Raw genomic sequence first — 20,607 nt, forward strand, 5'->3', positions numbered from 1 at the left:
CGGTGACCACGGCGCCCGCGATCAACCGCAGTCCAGGGGGAAACGGCCGAAACGGCCGCGTGGTGCCGCTCAGGTCGCCAAAAAAAATGGCGGCGAAGAGGACCCGCTCTGAAATCTGGTCTATAAACGTCGCGTGAGCCGCGAATAAAAAAACAAAGAAACAAGGCACGTCGTTTCCAATACGTCATGCGAGAATCGTGTTGGCCGTCTGCGGCTGATTTCTACCACTGTTTCTTTTTTTCTTCTCTTTTTGTAAATTCGATTGCACAGGTATAACGCATCGCAGAGCGAAAAAATTTTGCATGGTGAGCCTCCTGGTGGATAGCTTGACAGATGAGGTAGGATTTCGAGGAGGTTAAATATCACCTCATTGCTCCTTTATACTTTTAATTTACTAGCAAAATTGCGGTAAAGGGCCACAGGGCGACGTCTCTTGGGAAATCACCTCCAATTCGTGAAGAGACGGTGACCTACGTTCCCGAGAATTATTCGCTCCTCCTGATACTTCCGATATTTCGTGTGTGTGTGTGTGTGTTTTCGTAATAGACCCAGAGTTATGTATAGGCAATGTTGTTCTGCCGGCGTACTTCGCGAGACATAGTATTGGCGAAACTTTTCAATTTTCATTTTCAAAAAGATGAAAAGGAAAAGGAAACTATGAGTGCAATTGGGAGGAAAATTGTGAGGTAAGCATACTGAAGACGCGGGCTATTAAATCGCTAAATTTTCGTTAATAAGGACCAGCGGCATGGCCGAGCGGGTTAAGGCGTCACGCTCGTTGGTGGTAGCCAATGTCGTGCTGAAGACTGGGAGGTGGTGGGTTCGAATACTACCACAGGCTGTACTGTTTGGTGGTTTTCCCAGAGTTTTCCGATGACTTATACCAGACGAATGTCGGCACAGTTCCCCACCTGAAGTCGGCCCAGGACGCACACCAAAACCCCCTGTCCCCCACTCCTTGCTGTTGTCCTCTCTCCATCTGTCCAGATATGTACGTAGCTCATAGCCAAAGTTGGTCCGCGGTGCTAACACGGAATAAAAAAAAATGTCAATAGGTTTCATAGATAGATAAGTTTTCGGAGATTGCACGTCTGCTTTACGGTACGTTTAAAAAAACAGAGGTTGGCCCAACTTTACATTGGGCTAGATATTCCATCATGGTTAATGTGGCGAAGTGTCGCTACCAGATTTCTTAAATGATGTTTGTTACACCAGAGTACTGAGGAAGGAGATTAAGAGGAACACAACTTGCCGGTAGGCGGCCGATGAATCAACGAGTACACTCTCGATGACAAGAGGTCCGTCAACGTATCTGTTCACTACATTCGGTAGCATTTCACGACTTGCTGTGAATCCTGGCTTAAAATTAATTCACGTTATACCTTTAAAGTATGATCCAACATATTTGGCAAAATCGCATTTCAAATATTGCGTATGTCTATAGCTGCTATATATTCATAGACACCGCCGTCTCAGGTCTTGATGACGTACTTGCACCCTATCTATCTGATCCCTTCTTTCATTTGATTTGCCGAAAATGGCGTCCGTTCTCATCCGCGACCCTCGCTGACGTCCCGGAGACATAACTCGATCGACGTGTCCGGGAAAATATCGTTTCTGGCCAACTTTAAATTTACTTAGAAAAATAAAAAAAATAAAAAATAAACACGTTTATCGGAGGGACACACGCTTCAAGAAATCCATTTCCGGAATCATTCAACTTTGAGGATTTTCTCCGAGGAAATGATTTCTTTGCTTGTACGCGTTTCCTCTCCCGTATAGCTGTGAAAAAGGGCCTCGTTTTTCGTCTTATTGGCTGTACTACTATGGAGAGCCTTAATCCACGCCAATGTCAAATTTAAACCAGAAGTATAACGGGGATATTGCTCTGCCCATGGTGTAGTGAATGTTATCTTCTTTTTCTGTTCGCTATCCTTTCATGTTTAGTAACATGTTGCTTTGTAACGTTAAAGAAGTAAAGGAACTGGTTTTTATCGCAAAATTTCTACCCATTCATGTGCGAAGCTTGAACAGTCTTTCTTGAAATCGTTTATCATATCCGTACTGAATCAAGTAAGGCCTGTTGTCACCTGCAGCCTCATAATGAGGAGCACAACTTTGGTGTACTGAATAACTACAAGGCGGAAAGACATTAGATAGGGTTTACGATAGATTCTCAATTGCTTCTATCTGGCGCTTAAGGATGCGTCAAACGTTCGCATGCTTTTCTCTGAATCCTTGCATTGTCATTTGGGTCTATGTTGCACGGACTCTAACTGTCGTCTGTCTTCCCTTCCTACAGGTGCTTTAATAATAATTGGGTGTTTACGTCGCGAGACAACTGAGATCATGAGCGACGCCACAGCGGTCGGTCTGTGGATTGCTTTTGCCCACCTGAGGGTTCTTTAACGTGCGATGAAAGCTCATCACACGGCACCCCGTATTTAACGTCCCTCGCGGAAGACGGCGTCTCCAAGCAACTTGTACCCTGCCACCAAGTTGCTGGCGTCCTCGGCCGGGTTCGAACCCGCGGGCTGGTGCTTTGAAAGCGAAACATGCGGAATTGGCAAAGGGGTGAAGTGGAAGCCAATTCACATTTGGAAGGTATTTGGGAGAATCATGCTTGGAGAATTGCAGTTAATTGGCCCCCTTAGCTCACCGACACCTTATGGAGGCGCAGATAGAAAAGGGAAGCCCTCCTACGTTTTTTGGGCAGGTTAGTTACAGTGAGAAAAACATGGAGAATCTATCTATTGAGGAGCTCCGCCTCTTTCTTTTCCTTTCGAACGCGTGTGGTTGTAACTGCAGCAGGGACTCGCCGCACCGTTATGGTTAACAGAAATGAAATGAGCAAGGAGTTAGAAGAAATCTACGTCGCCCTAGTGGAGAGTTTTATTCTGCAATCGCTTTCGGAAGCGCTATGAAATAGCGAGTGCACGCTCTGCATGTGCCGAGCAGGGCTCTGCGTTTAACGCGTGCGCAGTGCGAACAAGCTATTTCCTTGCATGCGGAAGGCGATTGCGTACGCTGCAACTAAAGCATTCTAATATCAAAGTCCGCGATATTTATATTTGCCCCCGTTGTCAATTTTAACTGAACACTTCATTGCCTATTGATTTATCGATCACTTTAGTACCCGGTACTGCTTACCACTTACCCGGTACTGCTCCGTGCTTACTAATTACGAACGACAAAACCGTCGCTAGCGGAAGCGACGTTACGCAATGTCGATAGTACGTTGTTACACAGCTACCCGCGTTTCCTATTTACGCTGTTCGGCATAATTGTGGTAGCAACTTCAAACACCCTGGCAACACCTGACAGTCTAAACTCCCGCTAAACTCACGCTCTTAGTTCTGTGGGGAGGCGCTGAAGCCACACTAAACGGGTCCCGTATCTCGGAGCAACACACCGAATTCCGGCCTCCATAGCGGAAGCAGCGAAACGTTGACGTGATGGCAGGACGTGCGTCGGAAATAGATTTCAAATTCCAGAGCGCCGAGCGCAAAACGTGCTTGCAATGGGTTATTTGCTAGCTGGCTACTATAGTACACTGCTTTGAATGCCCCGGGGAGCTTTCGCCTAACAAGGCCCTTTTAAAACGTGGATTAGTCTCCGCGTCCACCACGAGAATTTCAACAAGGCAAGACATACGTCGCTCTTTGTGGCGCTAAGGAATGTTGTATACCTCGGGATACTCACTGTACGAGAGTCCTGCTTCCTTAACAAACAGAGCATATTCAAATCAGTATTTGAAACGTGTATGCGATAGTGTTGAACGAATTCTGTGTGCATGGGCAACAAGAAACACGGACTTGTTACGGACGACACAGGCGCTATCTCCTTACCATTATTACCGTTATTAATAGTAGTGTTTGTTTTTTTTACTTCCAACAGGTTTTAATAACACACTATCAGCGCGAACCCCTCCGCCATTCCCCCACCTCCCTATTGCACGCGTTAAAACCACGACCTATACTAAATCGTATAGTGTCCATGTCACAAAACCTTACAACGGTGAAGCATAGCAAGTACAGTCCTGACAAGATTCAAATGTCACTGGAATAAGAGAAGTTATCAGCTGTGCGGCATTCAGCATGATAGGTGAACGCGTGCTGCTCGCAGAGGGATGTACAAAGGGAAAGAAACCCTGGAAGAATGCATGAAAAAAGAATAAAACGCAAGCGAGCTGGTGTAACGACGTTATAATGGTATTGAGCTTGAGGTGGTGATGAGGACATGGCTAGACAAGGTGGCGTATGCCATTTCTGTACCAATTATGTACTGCATAATGCCACAAAAATGGCGTACGCTCCCTGGTTTAGCCCTGTCTACTTGTGTTTTGTGTCCTGTCTCTACCATCACCTCAAGCTCAAGGAAATGCTACCATTGACATTGTTAGCAATGACGTTCGTTCTTATTTGTTGTTTAGTTTCATGTTAGCGCCGCGAAGCAACTGTGGCTATGAGCGGCGTACAGAAGTGGACACATGGAGAGAGGACAGCAGAAAGGAGTGGAGGACAGGGGGTTAGTATGCGCTATGGGCCGACTTCAGGGGGAACTGTGTCGACATTCGTCTGGAAAGTCTTCGGAAAAACTCAGACGCCAGAGTCGGTGGTATAGGATTCGAACCCACTACCTCACAGTCTTCAGTACGACTTTCGTTCTTTAATTGTAACTAATTTTTTTTCTTCGTACAGCGTCATATGCTCAGTGAAGCACGATCTGCAACTCGGGATCCGGGCTAAAGAACAACAACAACAACTTTATTAGGAGATGATGAATAGGGAATTTCATCGCCAGGGACGATACTCTACCCCATTGCTGGTGGTGATGCGGGGAATGAAATAATGAGCGCCTTCACAATAAGGATCCAAGTCCTATGGAATCCAGAAAGGTGAAGAGAGCTTTGAGGACACGGCGTTGGTGGGCTGGGTGTGACCAGGGACCAAGCTGTTTTGTGTGAGAGAGGGGGCGAGAGTCTAGCTCGTTAGGGAATGCGGAGAGCACGGTTCGGGAAGGTTGGTAGTGTGGGCAATGGAGAAGAATATGCTCTAGATCTTCTACAGCACCGCAGTGACTGCATCGGGGAGAGTCAACTTGCCTCAAGCGGTAACGCCACTGCGCTATAAAAGCCACATCGATGCGCATTCGATGAACTAATGCGCCATCTTGACGACAGGTATGTCGAGGCATGCGGAAAGCGAGCGCTGAGTCAACTCTGCTCAGCATGTGTGGGGGGAGAATGTCAGCGGTTCATTGTTCAGCGAAGCTAGAGGAGTCACGAGGCGTCGAAGTACGGAACGACGATCTCATCTCAGCAGCGCAGTCCGTCTCCGAGACGAGAGAGCTGGTTCTCCAGCGCTGTCGGCCTGTTCGTTCCCTTCGACACCGCAGTGAGGAACCCACTGGAGAACAAGCATGTGCCCTGCTTCGTAGACAAGGTTGTAATCCATTAACACATCCAACACCAACGGTGCGGATGAGTCTCGGATGCCTTTTCAAATTTTGCAGCGCAGGTGTATAGTCAGTAGTGAGTTTTAGTATACTGTTGATAACGTAGCTTGCGTTGAACCGTATCAACCGGATCCAATCAGTGGATAACATTCTGAGTCACGCGCGACTACGATTGGTTCCGATAGAGACGATAACTTTATCAACGGTATACTAAAACTCACTAGTGAACACGACCCATTCCCGTAAAAGTATGGCATAAAGTTCCGCAGCTGTAGATGAAGTTCGATGCGAAAGGCGACGTCCTTGCACTACGCCCTCGGACGGGATGACGAATGCCGAGGCGGACTTTCCATTTCGAGATGCGGCGTCGGTGTATGTTGCAACAGAGGTAGAAAACTTCGTGACCACCAGAGTATAAAAATGGGCTCGAAGGACTTGACGGGGAAACTGACCTCTCCGTTCCTGGAGGTCCGGAAGACCTTAGCTATGAAGCCAGTGAGAGCGTGACGTGTCCTCTGCTCACGGAGAACATTCACGGAGAGTTCACCAGCTTCAGCAAGGACTTGCCGTGTTTTAACCATTCTTGGAACGCCAAGGCAACGACGAAGGCTTCGGGCAAACATTGTCCGAAGGGTATTTAATGACGTTGTGGAAATCCTGTGCAAGATTGGGTGGTTGTAGAGCACAGTCGCCCTCACCAAAGCCGCGTGAACGGCTAGAAGGGAGCGCTGCTCACAGCCCCATCCTAAGCCAGAAAGATGTTGAATTCCAGGAAGCCATCGCTGCACTTTGGTTTCAAGGTGTGGCGAGCCCTGCGCAGGTTCGAGTCCATGACCACACCAAGGAAGCGATAGGACCGTACAGGCTCGAGCTTTTTTGCACCAACCCAAAGGGGGAAATTTCTCGTAGCCTTGCGGGTGAAAGGGAGCTCGGCGCACTTTTCGTGCGAAAGGTCCATTTAAGGCTAGCTGCAAGTGGCTCTGGATGGCTGGTCGTGATTTGCCTACTGTCCAAAAGGCAACGTTATCGGCATACACAGAGAATAATACTTTGAAAGAAATTATCGATTTCAGTCCTTCCATTACCACACTGAAGAGTGTAGGACTCAGAATGCTTCCTTGGGGTACGCCTTGATGAACAGGATGCGTAAGACTTTGGCAGTGGGATGTGCGGAGAGCGACAGTCCGGTTCGTAAGGAAATCGTGGAGCCAGCTGAAGAGTCGACCAGATACTCCAAAAAAGCGTAAGGCGTGCAGTACAGAAATGTGCGAGATGGTATCATAGGCGCGCTTGATGTCGAGGAAAACCCATACAACGATCCGCCGATGTGCACTAGCGTGTGGGACTGTAGAAACGAGATTGAGAACTGGATCCATGGAGCTTCGGTGGCGACGGAAGCCCGCCATTTCGTGAGGGAACGCACCTTGCTTCTCGACCCACCAGTCGGGGCGACGCAAAACCATTCTCTCCATCAGTTTTCGCACACAGCTTGTCAGGCTCACAGGGCAAAAAGAGGACAGGACATTTGGTGGTTTGCCTGGTTTCGGGACGGGAACAACTAACGCCTCCTTCCAGGTAGATGGTAGTCATCCCTGTCGCCAAGACGTATTATAAATATGAAGGAGAGCTTGGAGTGACAGGCCGTCGAAGTTTCGCAGTGCGGCATAAGTGATGCTATCTGGTCCCGGGGATGAGCCCACATTCAGAAGTTTCAACGCCGTCTTTAGCTCGATTTGAGTGAAGTCGCGGTTTATAACCTCCTGTGAATGAGGCCAGCCTTGGTGAATTTCGACCGTCAAGCTCTGGACAAAACTGCTGTGTACCGCAGTCGTCGAGGCAGCCGCCGGTGTCGTTAGTACGACGGAAAAATCTTTCGCTAGCGTGTTTTAGTGGTGGTGGTGATGGCGAGAGGGCTTGTCGTTGTCGGCCTCACAGAGGTGGACAACGTCACGAGAACGTGTTTTCGTCGACACACTTAACGATAGCCAATGCCGCGAGAGGATTCTTTTGTGGGGGCGCATCCTTCAGAGCTCGAATTGTCCTTCCGATCTTTGTGTGCCGGGTCAAACGGTGAAAGGTGTTTACAAAACTTACGCCAACCCTTCCGGTCTTCTTTCTTAAGTTCTTGTGTAACTATATCTTTCATCCGGCAGTATGCTACCATGTCAGGAAATTGCCCTGTTCCACGAACCGTTCTTCCTGCTCTGCGACGTAATGATCTAAGGTGGGTAATTGCTGGAGGATGATCGGCGTGTTCTGTTACCCTTTTAGACAGGACCACTGCGTCCTGAATGGCGTAACGAATGGCTTGCGAGGGGGCCTCTGGGGACATACCGGTGTGGGACGATGTTTGGAGGCCGGCACGAAAGAGTCTCCAGTTCGTGAAAGGAATCAGTACAGTAGTGGGTGAGAGAGGCAGGCTGCCGTGCGAAACATATAGGGGAAAGTGGTCACTACCTCGGGCGTCGACATCGGTAGCGCAAGACAAGCGGCGAATTATGTCTGCTGAGCACCACGAAAGATCCAGTACATCCAGTGATATTGGTCATCGCATATAAGTTGGCTGTCGACTGTTAAGTAGGCACGTGTGAGCATTCTCCATTGCTTCCAACAACCTCCTTCCCCGTCCATCCGTCCGTCCGTCCGTCCGTCCGTCCTATTGCTTCTCCAGGCCGTATGATGAGCATTGAAGTCACCCAGCACGAGAGCTGGAGATGACCGCGAATTGAATAAGCGTTCGAGGTCAATCCACGGAAGCTGTACCGCGGGACCTAGATAGACACTGACGACTGTATCAGCATGTGCTCAAGGCGGATCTTGCAGTTGACATAATCATAAGAGCGTTGACAAGCTGACGCTATGGGTGCAGCAACGAAGTCATTACGTATAACGTAGCAACGAACGTATAACGCTGTTCTGCTCTCAGAGGACTGATGAGATCGATAGATTGTAGATAGATCGATAGGTTTGCAAAAGCAGCTGTTTCTGTAAACCGCATTGTGCCATGTTCATCTTTATTCAGGTAAAAATCTGGACTACTTGATGACTACTGAACGCGGTATTTTTCTCAGATTAGGCAGGGACGCAGGTCACGCTAAATAGCCAGATCCAAAGTGAAGAAAAGACCAGAAAGACCAAATGGTAAGTTTGTGCTCTCGTTCTTGTCTCTTTGTTTTGCTTCATGTTTTTGCTGACGTTTCTCCTTCCGTAGTGTTCAGCGTTCCCAATTATAACCTCCTGCGCTTAATTTACACATGACTTTTTCTCACTCATGCAAATAAACTCGCTCAGAATGGAATTTCGACATAGACCACATCGCGTCGTTTTGAAAGGGGATATACATGTAGAGAGTACGATGAAAGCACTCACATATAGTGACTGCGAATTACTACACTCACCGATAACATGCATAATGAATATTGCTAAATGAAATGCGTGCGGTTAGTAGACATGACATGAATGGAGATATTCAATTAGAGGAAAATTGATTTGAGCCGCATTCAAAGTGTACACCCGAAAAAGCGTACGTCGTAAACATGCTTTAGTGGAAAACCTTGTGGAGTAGCCGATATCCGATACCATATGAATGTTTAATGTTATCTTGCTGGCCCCTTCTGTTGTCAATATGACAATACACGCAATGTAGCAATTCTGGCCTCCCTTCAAATCCGCGTAAGCGGGGGAGGGAAGCAAATGGGAGCCGCTCCCTCATATATCGGAGAGGAGCCCCTGGATAACGCGGTCCGCCGCCGGGTGGGCCGTGTCTTTGAATGCGCGGCCCATAAAACTGTTGTCGGGGCAGTATTGCTTGCGGTGCTGTTCCGTAAAGCTTTTTTTTTCGATTCTTCTTTTCGCTGTTGAGCGCTTATGAGCCTAGCAATAGTTAATCCTGCTGTTCGTTTTCAGGACGAGGGCAGTACTATTCTTCAAATGTGATGCGGGCATGCTTTGTTGTTGCGTTGTTTGCTTGTCCCATCCTACAGTTGGCAATAGGAGCGCTTATGGCTTCCCAGAGATTCTTGTGTCCGGCATTTAGTTGGCTGTATGCGAACCACCGCAGCCAGATGAGTGTAGCAGGATTGCAGTCCTCGTGCTTCCCCGTTCAGCGAGGTGTCCGCCAAGTCTGTCCATTGTCTCCCGCCCTCTACATCCTGGCTTTGGACCCCCTTTTTTTACAATGCGTAGGAGGGTCCCGTGCAGTGAATGGACTCCCCCTTCCTGGAGCGGGAAGTTGGAAGATCTCTGAGCATACTGATGACGTCGCACTCTTCATCAACGACCGATGCTCGCTATCGGCAGCCCTGCAGCTGTACGAGCAATACGCAGCAGTACTCTGCAGTCAACTTAACCTCCCAAAGTCCAAGATTCTCCCTCTTGGATCGTTCATTGTTGACCCTGACTTTCCGAAGCAACAATGTACGAGTATGCGCATCCTTGGTATGTTTTTTTTTTACCAAGATGACTCCACGCCTCTCAGCTGGACACTACCCACTCGGCGGAACCAGTACTCGTGACGCGCAGCGCAGGAGTAAGGCTTTTCGTACAGAGAGCGAGCATATCTCCTCCGGTGCGTCTTTCTATGCCACCTTTGGTTTCTTGCCCACGTTCTTCCGCCGCCTGTCACTGCAGCATCACGTATAAACACGGAGATCCCTCGTTCTTCTGGAATCGGAAAACAGCACTTCTCGATCAGCAGATGCTCGGATGCCTCCACAGAGAGGAGGCTGCGCAGTACCGGCTGTTGCCATTGCCTGTCGGTGTTTTGCATTGCGTACTTTAATGCGCATTTTGTTATCGAGGCACAGCCCTGCACAGGTACTTCTGCAATATTGGCTAGGCCCCCGTCGTCGCCACCTGGAGCATGATGCCCAGCCGAACAACAATCCAAGCGCTGAGGTACCTGCAAGGTTCCAAGCCGCAATAGTGCAATTCTTCCAACAAGTTTGTACTGCAATTCCCACTGTCGACCCCGGAATAGCACCACCCTCCATGTAGCCACTCTTGTAGCTTCCATAGCTGGACCCTCCCGTCGCGCTATACAAGGTGCGCAAATTCGGTGGCCTGCTGCCGTCCCGTCCTGGCTTCCTGGTGACCTTCAGGATATACCCTGGAGATTCGCCAGGAAAGTACAGCCTACCCGTGACCGACTGGGACGCTGGGGAATCGTACCCCACTCTACGCGCCCCCTTTGCAGACACCCCGTTCGAACGAACATAATGTCCACTACTGTCGTGTAGCCAAAGCTTTTTGGCAGAATCTGAGAAGGTCCACACGTATTCCGTGTCCCGTGGACTTCCGTGAAACCTTGCCTCGTCTGCGCTCGCCCGACGGTCACATGCGAATCTTGCTAACCGCATGCGGATCATCAGTCTTGTGGTCTGCCAGGTGCCGAGCTGTTGTCCAGAGTCGCCGAGAGACTCCCACCTTGCTACTGGTATAGCGTGCAAGGTGTCTAGTAGTCAAGACACTCCAAGAAGGGCTGTCTTCAAAAGTGCTCCATAGGTGCTGACTACGTTTTCCTTGCAAGGTGGGAGGGCCTGTCCTATCTAGAACGTTTGGGAGGATCGATCTCCTTGTGGGACTATCGAGAATTGCAGCGCGGAGGTATACAACAAGTGGTACAATTTCGTCATTCCGTCATCTCCATTTTTCATTGCTCAATCCATCTGTATGTATCTCATTAACACCCGTAATAGCCGGCACATTTAATTTTTTCGCCGTAGCATATAGGCCTCACTTTTCCATTACGTTCACATATGTTCATTAACACACTAGTTTTAAAAGCCATGTCTTCGTACCACCTGTAATTACGCCACCCACTGACTGAATAAATTTTTCCCCCCCACACACATAACAGATTTCCGTTTTCTTCGATCGTTGCCTGGTGACGTCCAGCACACATATTAATTTAGATGCCATATTGCTGTAGAATTGGCACCTGCGTAGTCCTAGTGTAGTCCGTGTGAAACGTTAGAGGGAACCAGTTTGTGTGGCTGGTCTTCCGCTCCGATGCCAACACATGGATAGCGATAGTCCCATCCTAGAGTTGCCAATACGAGCGATAGTGATAGCTCAGGTATCCCTTCATATCAGCGCGTAAGCGGGGTAGGGAGGCAAATGGGATAAATACGAATGTGGGCAAGCTATCGCTTGTCCCATCCTACGGTTGGCAATACGAGGTACGTATGTGCTTCACTTTTAGGTGACCATGTAGATTGTGACACATCCTACAGTTGGCAATATGACAGTCTCCTAGAGAATGTTGTTATCTAGCTTGTAGGATTGTAAGTTAGTGTGTGTCCAAAGGGGACTACCACCATAGGTAGCTCTCCTGCTTGGTGACAATGCACACACGCATGTGCTTTAATTTTAGGTGGCCGTGTAGATTGTGCTGTCGTCACGTACGCAACTTTCCGCGAGTCTTCGATCGTTGCATGGTGACGTCCAGCACACATATTAATCTAGAGATCATATTGCTCCAGAGTTGGCATCCACGTAGTCCTGGTGTAGTTTCGGAACAAACTGTACATTGGTGGCCGGCTTCTCGTAAGTACATATTAATAATAATGAATCACCAGAAAGTCAAACAAACGGTGCATGTTTCGCATGATGTGCGCAATAACACTCATTGCATGCTCATATATCCTCTTTCATTTTCTCCACCAATTCGGAAGAGAAAACCAGCGACGTGGCCCAATGTATGAAGCATTCGTGCGTTGATGGTAGCTCCATGGAGGTGCTCAAGTCTTAGAGGTCGTGGGTTCGAATGCTACCACCGGCTCTACTGTTTGAGGTTTCCCCTGACTTTTCCTACAGACCTTCTATACGGATGTAGGCACTGTTTTCTCTGAAGCTGGCCCAGGACGCATAGTAACACCCCTGTCCCCGCTCCATCCCCTATCTGTCCCTCTCTCCACCCTCACCTCTGTCCCGTTTTCCATCTGTCCACATCTGCACGCCGCTCAAAGCCGCAGTTGCTTCGCGGCGCTAAAACTCAATAAAAAAAAAGTCTGAAGAGAAATCCCTTCTGCATCCCAGGCGAAGCGAGATGTCCGCACTCTGCCTATGTATCGCTCAGCTCCTTTTCTCCCGTTTCAGGCGAGGAGGGCCGTGTGGTTCAAGAGCGTTCCGCACCGCGCCGTCTTGGGCTCCGATCCTCCGCGTTAGGCAGTCGCCCCGAGCGCTGTAGCCGCCGGCGGAGATAGGATCCAAACTATACAGAGACCGACCGCTGTGTACGAAAAAGACCGGCCGCGTGCAGCTGTGTGCGCGCGCGATCGTCGCAATCATGTGTTGTCTGGTGCTGCGCGGGGGCAGTGTACAGTGATGTGAGGGAAAACAGAGAGAAATCGTGTGCTGCTTCCGACTGTGAACGTTTGGATTGTGAAAGAGGAACAGTGGTGTTGACACAGGGCACAATGGCGTGAAAAGAGCGCTGGCAAGGGGAACGCTAACTTCTTGGCGGTAAGAACAGTTTATTTGTGTTGCACGCGCGACACGTTGTGTTAGTAATGCACGTTGCTTGAGTATAGGCTCGTTTGATTTCTGGCTTTGTGTAATGCACTAACAAATACTGGTCGTCACGGCCTCCAGCGTTACGCTGATCATGCGAGGGTGTCGTCTTGACGCACGCAGTCTCATGTGTTGGAGTCAGTCAACCTGCGTTGAGACCCGAAGCTCAACTTCCGCGTGCACCTATAACGTTGGTAATCTGTATAGCATAAGGAAAAAGCACTGTCCGGACGCGTCCTAGCTCTTATCGGCTGGCAGTAGAACGAGTTTTACGGGATATGCCTTATCCTTATCGAGTGAGCCTGACAGCGGCTCGTGCAGCGCGTCTTTTATCGGTTATCTTCGTCTACAACTGAAAAACGCGAGCAGCCTACGTCGCAGTGCGTTAGTTTAGTTCTACGACGCGACGTGTTCTTATTTATTTTCTTTTTCTTTCTGTGTGTGTAATGAACTGTAAGAAGTGCAATTATTTTGGCCCTTACCCAAGCAGCACAATGTACTGAAAGTCGAGTGCAATAGGGGTGGACGGTATGTGTCTTATCAATGTCCTTTAGTTGCAGGAGCCTGTTCAAGGCCTTCCACCTACCCGTCCACCCCTATTGCACTCGACTTTCAGTACATTGTGCTGCTTGGGTACGGACTGCACGCTTGATGCAGAGTCGCGCCCACTAGACTATTAAGTTCTTGTGCGGGACAGTTCAGATCAGTTCCGTATTTATTTTAGGCTCTGTAATTCTCAAACGTCAGTTAAAAGTAAGGGGAAAACTGCAGATTTTTCTATTAGAAAATAAAAAAGTTAGCTTTGAACGTTGAGCACGTAATAAAGGCGTCACCTGCTCCATTGCGAGGGATAAATACGTCCAATACAAACCGCGGGAACTGAAATAAATAACAGAAAAATTCATTACGAGATATTCTACGCGGTTTGCGCACAGAATCGGCTCTTTTTTTTTCTTCCGATCTACGTCTGACTCGCTAGTCCGACAGGTTCAGGAAGGCCACTTAGAAGAGAAGGTCACACTGCTTGTCCTTGATTATAAGAATGATCCCGGAAACCCAAAAGCTGAAATGTATATGAAGGAATGGTTAATGAAAAATAATGCAGTAACATGTAGTAGACTTTATCTTATAAATTAGAGGGGTGCAGACCGGCCTCACCAGCTCCCATGGCATAGTGGTTAGGGCGGCCGCTTTCCACGCCGAGACTGGGAGGTGACGCGGGTTCGAATCCCCCGCCCTCACCGGCTGTGCTATCTGGAGTTTTCCCTGGGGTTTCTCGGGTAGACTTTCCAGACAAGTGCCGGCACAGTTCCCCCTGAAGTCTGCCCAAGACGCATACTGATCCCCTGTGTCCCTCACTCCTTCCGGCTGTCCTCTCTCCATCGGTTCACGTTTGTACGCCGCTCATAGCCACAGTTGCATCGTGGCGTTAACACGGAGCTTTAAAAAAAATAGACCGGCCTCGGTGAATGAGTGTCCGGCTACTGAATCCAAGGTTGCGGGTTCGGTCCCGGCCGGTGACGCCAGCAACTGGTGACAGGGTACTCAGATGTGTCAGAAGTTGCTCAGATGCGCCGTCTTCCACGACGTAAAGCAACGACGCATGCACACACATAAAGAGACGGTGATGAGATGGGCAACGCAACGAATTATCAATTAAAAGGGGTACAACCTCGCATATTTGAATACGATTGATTGATTGGTAAATTTATTCTTTATTTATTCTTTAAAGTATATACTGGGTACTTGTGTTGAGAAAAGGTTCAAATTTGGGATGGGCGCTTAATTACAACGGATACTCCTACGCGCTGCCCCATTAAAGCGGTACACCCTTCTTCCGTACAGTAATTGCGTTCAGTTTGTCGGTACCAAAGCACAGAACGAGAATAATCTCCGCACGTCTCCTGGTGCTACTGGTGCTACCAACCGTCGGGCCATGGATCAAGCGGGCGCCTGAAAAGGCACGGGCCCCGCGGCTCCATCCCCGGCTGCTTCCCCCATCTCGGCGGCTTTGGTTGTAGTCACATGACTGGTGCAACTCCATCTCGTTCTTTCCCGTGGATCCATCACACGGAAATTGAAACGTCATAATCTACGGTTACGTGGAAGGCATTCTGATACAGCATGGCTGTGCCATGGTGACGAAGGTTATGCACAACAACAACTTTATTTTCAGAAGGAGAGTGGGGAGGTTCATCGCCGGAGGCGATACTCTACCCCATTGCTAGTGGGGGCGTGAGGTATAACATACCGAGCCCCTTCACAATAACTATCGTAGTCCGATGGTGTTCAGAAATGTCAAAAGGGCTTTGAGCGCTGATCGTTGCTGGGCTCGATTGGGCCAGGGACCAAGCAATTTCGAGAGGGAGAAGGGACGAGAGTCCAGCTGACGAAGAGACTCGGAGGATGAGGTCCGGGAAGGTTGGTAGTGAGGGCAATGGAGAAGAATGTGCTCCAGATCCTCTAGAGCACCGCAGTGGCAGCAGGTGGGAGAGTCAAGTTGTCTCAAGCGGTAACGCCACTGAGCTGTAAAGGCCACATCGAGTCGCATTCGGTGGATTAATGCAGCATCTTGACGAGAGGTGTTTCGTGGCATGCGGAAAGCGAGCGTTGGATCAACTCTGCTCAACATAGATGGGGGAAGAATGTCGGTTGTCCATTGGCGGGAAGCCAGGGGTGTCACGAGGCGTCGCAGAATGGAAGGACGGTCTCCTCTCAGCAGAACAATACTGGTCCGTTTCTGATACGAGAGTGCTACTTCTGCGGCGCTGTCGGCCTGCTCATTTCCCACGACACCACAATGGGCCGGAACCCACTGGAGAACTAGCCTGTGGCCTGCTGCGTAGACAGATTGGTAAGCCATTAACACATCTGTGACCAGTGGTGCGGATGGGCCTCATATGCCGGAATTGTCAATACCGTGAAGTGCAGATTTGGAGTCTGTGAAGACTACCCATGCCCGCGGGGTAAAGTCAGCGATGTGTTGTAGCAAGAAAAGGATGACCCAGAGTTCCGCAGCTGTTGAGGAGGTTGTATGTGAAAGGCGTCGTCCTTGCGCTACGCCTTCGGATGGTATGACGAATGCTGAGGCGGACTTGTTGTTTCGGGATGCGCCATCTGTGAACGTAGAAAACTTCTCGTCTACCAGAGCATGAAAATGGGCTCGAAGGTCTTGAGGGGAACCTGATCTATTCTTTCCAGAAGGCCCGGAAGGCTTACGAAAGTCGGCGGTACCGGCAGAGACCAGGGGGCTTGCGGCGGTATAATGTCCTTAGCTATGAAGCATTTGAGAGTCTGGCGTGTCCTCTGCGCTACTTGATAGAAGTCGCTTTCAGGGCGGTATCGAATTTTCCTGAGGAGCGGGTGACGGGGAATGTGAGCTCGCAAACGTAGGAAGTGCCGCGCCGTTTCACGTTCACATAGAACCTCAACCGGTAGTTCACCAGCTTCAGCCAGGACTTGCCGTGTTTCAGCCATTCTTGGAACTCAGAGGCAGCGACGAAGGCTGCGAGCAAACAGGGACCGAAGGGTATTTAATGATGTTGTTGGTATCCTGTGCAGGATAGGAAGGCTGTAAAGCACAGTCGCCCTCACCAACGCCGCGTGAACAGCACACCGTAGCTCTACCCACTTTATGTGTTATGCAGGGTTATGAACACCTTTGCTTTTCTCCCACAGTGTTCTGTTCTATCGTGACGAAATTGTAGGAGCATCTAAAGACTCGACAACAAATATACCGGGCGAACTCGAAATTAAGATTACAAGCCCTGGGGCGCACACATTCGCACAAAAACTGCGAGCATAGCGCGTACTCCTGCAGCGCAAGAGCGCTTTCAATCTCGCGGGTCAGAAAACCTGCTCCCCTCGGCTGCCAGCCTGCAACGTCGTGTGCCTCGCGAATACTGAGGCGAGCGTCTTCCTTCTTCCTGTCTTTCTTTTTGCAGCGTCACCCTTCTCGCGTCTCGACAGGTCGCTCTCGCTAGCAGATGATTCTCGGTGGCCAATGAAAAACGTTGTGCCACCTGACGTCACGAGGCGCGAGGAGCCACTGGGCGAGGTCGTCGCCGCTTCGCGCTCGCTTGCAAAGCAATTTTCTCAGTAAATTTGAGCTTCCCAAATGAGATATTTTTGCGTGACGGTTCCTGAAGGTAATAGGCTCATATGACGCAGAAAAAAGATATACGTTCCAAATGCCTTCCATGCTCCTTAAAGTGCCTTCCGTCGTGATTATCTAGTAGTATATTCGAAGTCATGTATGAAGCAATGAAGTGGGCTTGTATGCTCCGAAAATTGTGTGGTTGCGTTCGAATCTGTGAAGCGTCTATACCTATTAAATATTTAAAGCAAAACGCTTTCGTGCTGATCGTGCACTTCTTCTGTAGCAGCAGTAAACAGCGCAGCTTCCGATAGTTTTCCTGAGACGCGGCCCTGTACACTCCAGCTCTGCGACGTTGTAAATCTTGCAAGTCCCGTGATATTTATGCGAACGGAGACATCGATGTCGGCGCTTTGCAAATCTTGCTGAGGTGTTGGGTCACTCAGTAGGAGGTTTTAGTACTGCCCACGCTATCGCGGAAAGTGGGTCGAGCTACCGTAATTTTGTTGCTGAGGGAGACGACATCATCGGTTTCATACCACGCATCCTCGTGATCTCGCTTGAGCGTGCGAGCTCCATATTCATTCCATACGCGTGCCAACTCAGCACTTCCTTGACCCCGTGTGTTCTTATACGTACGTCATTTTTACAGCTCCAGTAATCGTCAATTTAAATACAATAACACGCGTTCTTGTGAGGACGGCATGAGGTGGCCACCTGGCGGAGAGCTACTAAATTATATGGTACCAAAAGATGCGGGCTGTGAGAAAAATAAGATGGAAACGTCTTAAAAAATCGAACAGTTATTTTCAAACTGAGAGATAAAATTTCGTTGATTTCTGCGTGATATGTACTGGGCCAGTGATATGGGAATGCTTTGCTCGGCGTCTTTATTCCCTGCAAACTTGCTTTTCTTCTCCTTTCAATTCTCTAACGTCCCAGTGTTGTCGTTACTATGCACATACCATAACGTTTTGCAATGGGCAAGTGGACGTTTCGTGGGGTACTGCCCTTTTTTCAACGACGATGGATGACGGTACACTTTAAGAACAAAATTATCAATTTTACTCCCTTTGTGCACTAAATGCATTGCCACAAAAATTAGTCCCTTTAAGGAGCAAATGCACGAATCTAAATGAAAGTCACAGAGTGGGGACTGCATTTCACGCTTTGTTCTAACAGTCCCGCAGGCACATAATTCATGTGCATGAAGGAAAGTACTTAGAATTAAGCAGTCAACGGTGATATGTCGAATGATATAAAATCTTGCGACATGCACAGGGCACAATTTCGTAAGAAAGAACCGCCAACTATTTCTTCGTCTGTGTGGGTGAAGAACTGCCAAATTAGCTAAGCGATATAGAAAAGAAATTGACGAATAACAGATAGTTACACAGACTGTTGCATTCAGGAGAACATTTGCGAAGTTCAGTGACTATTTGCAGTCCTGGGGAGTAAATATCGGGATTAGTGAACTAAAATGGGGAGCAATTGCAATGTAGGGGACTAAAAGCTGCAATTACCCCCGTCTAACTTCTGTTCTTAGAGAGTATACCTCTGACTGTTGCCGAAATGCACGTACCGCTCACGGAACCGTTACAATAGGATGCATAACGTAACGTAATGTAATGTAATGTAATATAATAGTGTAATGAAATCGCTTCGTGGCCCTCTCTGTCCCTTATCTGAACTCGATAAAGTAACTTTCTAGAGACGGTGCCGTCGTGACACCCTGCACATCTCTATTGCAGTACCAAGATGTGCAAGGCGCTTTCGAAAGCCGTAACATGATGCAAAGGCTGCTTCACCATTGTTTCTTTTAGGAAGACACATACGCATAGACATAGTGATGATAGGATTCTGTCGAAGCTGAATTCAATCCGATAGGATTAGGAGGAACGGTCGGGAGACGTTCCAACTACCACCACCACCCGGTATGTAACGAAGAAAAAAGCAGCTTTCTATAGAGTGCAGTTTGAATTGTCGACAGAAAAGCACGCACTCGATACGGATACGCCGAAGCAAACGCCTCTGAAACATTCATCCTCAACGAAACGGTTCCCCACACGCATTCGATATCTGGAGCAGCGGGAGAATGGCACCACAATTAGTCTGGAAAAACACGGAACCGTGTCCACTACTGTATATAGGCCTATGGTGTTAGACAGCATTTGTTACTTGTACCGAGCGCCATTGGAAATCGAAGCGACTTTGTTGTCGCCCATTGATCAATAGTTGACTGCGTAAAGCTATGGTCCCGTTGTGCGTGGTCTTTGTCCGCGTCCGACTGGACTGAAATAGTTCGCACAGGGTACGATATAGCTGGGACGGCCCCTTTTTTTCGCGTAGCTGTGGTTCTTGACTTCCCGCTGGATACGCCCCAGCTATTTTCGTGCCAAACGCGCTGCAGGTCAAGGATGTCATTGAAGAGAGGAAGGGGGAGGTAGACGAGGCATTAAAGGGTCACTAAAATGCTAAAAGAAGTTCACTTCAAATTACGTTACACGCTACGTTGATTTCGTACTTGTTATCATAATTCAAAACTTTGATTATGTCACGGAGCTACAGTCCAAAGTATACCGGACTCTTTCTTCCTTCGGCGCTAGGCGGTGAACGTGGTTTCAGCTCGTGCATCGGTGTTTTTAGTCCATGCTGCTCGTGCACGCGCGTGCCACGGCATTGGAGCAGTCTAAGTGAAAAACATAGTGCGCTTTGCGAAGCGGACTGGCATCGCTGTCCGAAGGACGTGAAGATACATGTTGTCAGCGGAACATTCGGGTCTACAATTCAGTGAATCGGTATTGAAAAATGCCTCAGCGTGCATCATTCCGCGCATATACGGAACACTATGATCGGACCCGTTCCAAATCCATACTGCCACAATAGGTATGTGCGCGCTTCTCCTGCTGTTTCATTGGATGCCGCCAATCTTTGCGCCCTGGGGATCCCATTCGTTGCCGTCAAACACGGCTCTGTTTTCATTGCGTTTTTCTTCTAAACGGTAGCGCTATGTGACCTAATTTTACTTGCAGTACACTAACTGAAACACGGACTTTCATTTGAAAACAAGTTGTTTTTGCATTCTAGGGCCCCTTTAAAGACTAATGGTTATTTAATAATCCACTATTTGTACGAATGAGTTTCATGGATGTACTCGTACAATGCGCAGCGAGGAAAGTTTCATTTGGTGCTTTGAATGCCCTGCGAAACCTTTCTACATCAATAAATCATAAAACATGCTGAAAGCATGTTACATGTGTATAATGCCTTCTGAGTGGGTCGTCACTCGGTAAGTTCAGCTGCGCTGAACGCACGTTCAACGAATTCCGTGCTAGAGTGCTGAAGAAACGCACAGAACACAAGACAGAATCTGATGCAGGCGTTCACAAGTCCCTGCCTGCGTCATGTTGTATCTTTTGTTCTGTGTGTCTCTTCTGCACTCCAGCGTGGAATCCTATTACCAATGTGCCGCATCGATACTGCTTCATTCAACGTGGTTGGAAAGTCCTCTACTAAGGTTGCGCCATCTCTAACAGGGTCAG

At 48.7% G+C, this 20,607-nt stretch overlaps 1 protein-coding gene across 3 annotated transcripts in view; it reads left to right on the plus strand.

The window, feature by feature from the left end:
* Positions 1-12,562: 12,562 nt before the first annotated feature.
* The window catches only part of LOC135394082 (alpha-2C adrenergic receptor-like), a 380,096-nt gene continuing 372,051 nt past the window's right edge, over positions 12,563-20,607 (plus strand). For all 3 annotated transcript variants that reach the window (XM_064624563.1, XM_064624561.1, XM_064624564.1), the window contains exon 1: positions 12,563-12,921. The gene's annotated coding sequence lies outside the window, so the exon portion shown is untranslated. The remainder of the gene's footprint in view (positions 12,922-20,607) is intronic.

Source organism: Ornithodoros turicata, chromosome 5 (genome assembly GCF_037126465.1).
Source record: "Ornithodoros turicata isolate Travis chromosome 5, ASM3712646v1, whole genome shotgun sequence".
Lineage (NCBI taxonomy): Eukaryota > Metazoa > Arthropoda > Arachnida > Ixodida > Argasidae > Ornithodoros > Ornithodoros turicata.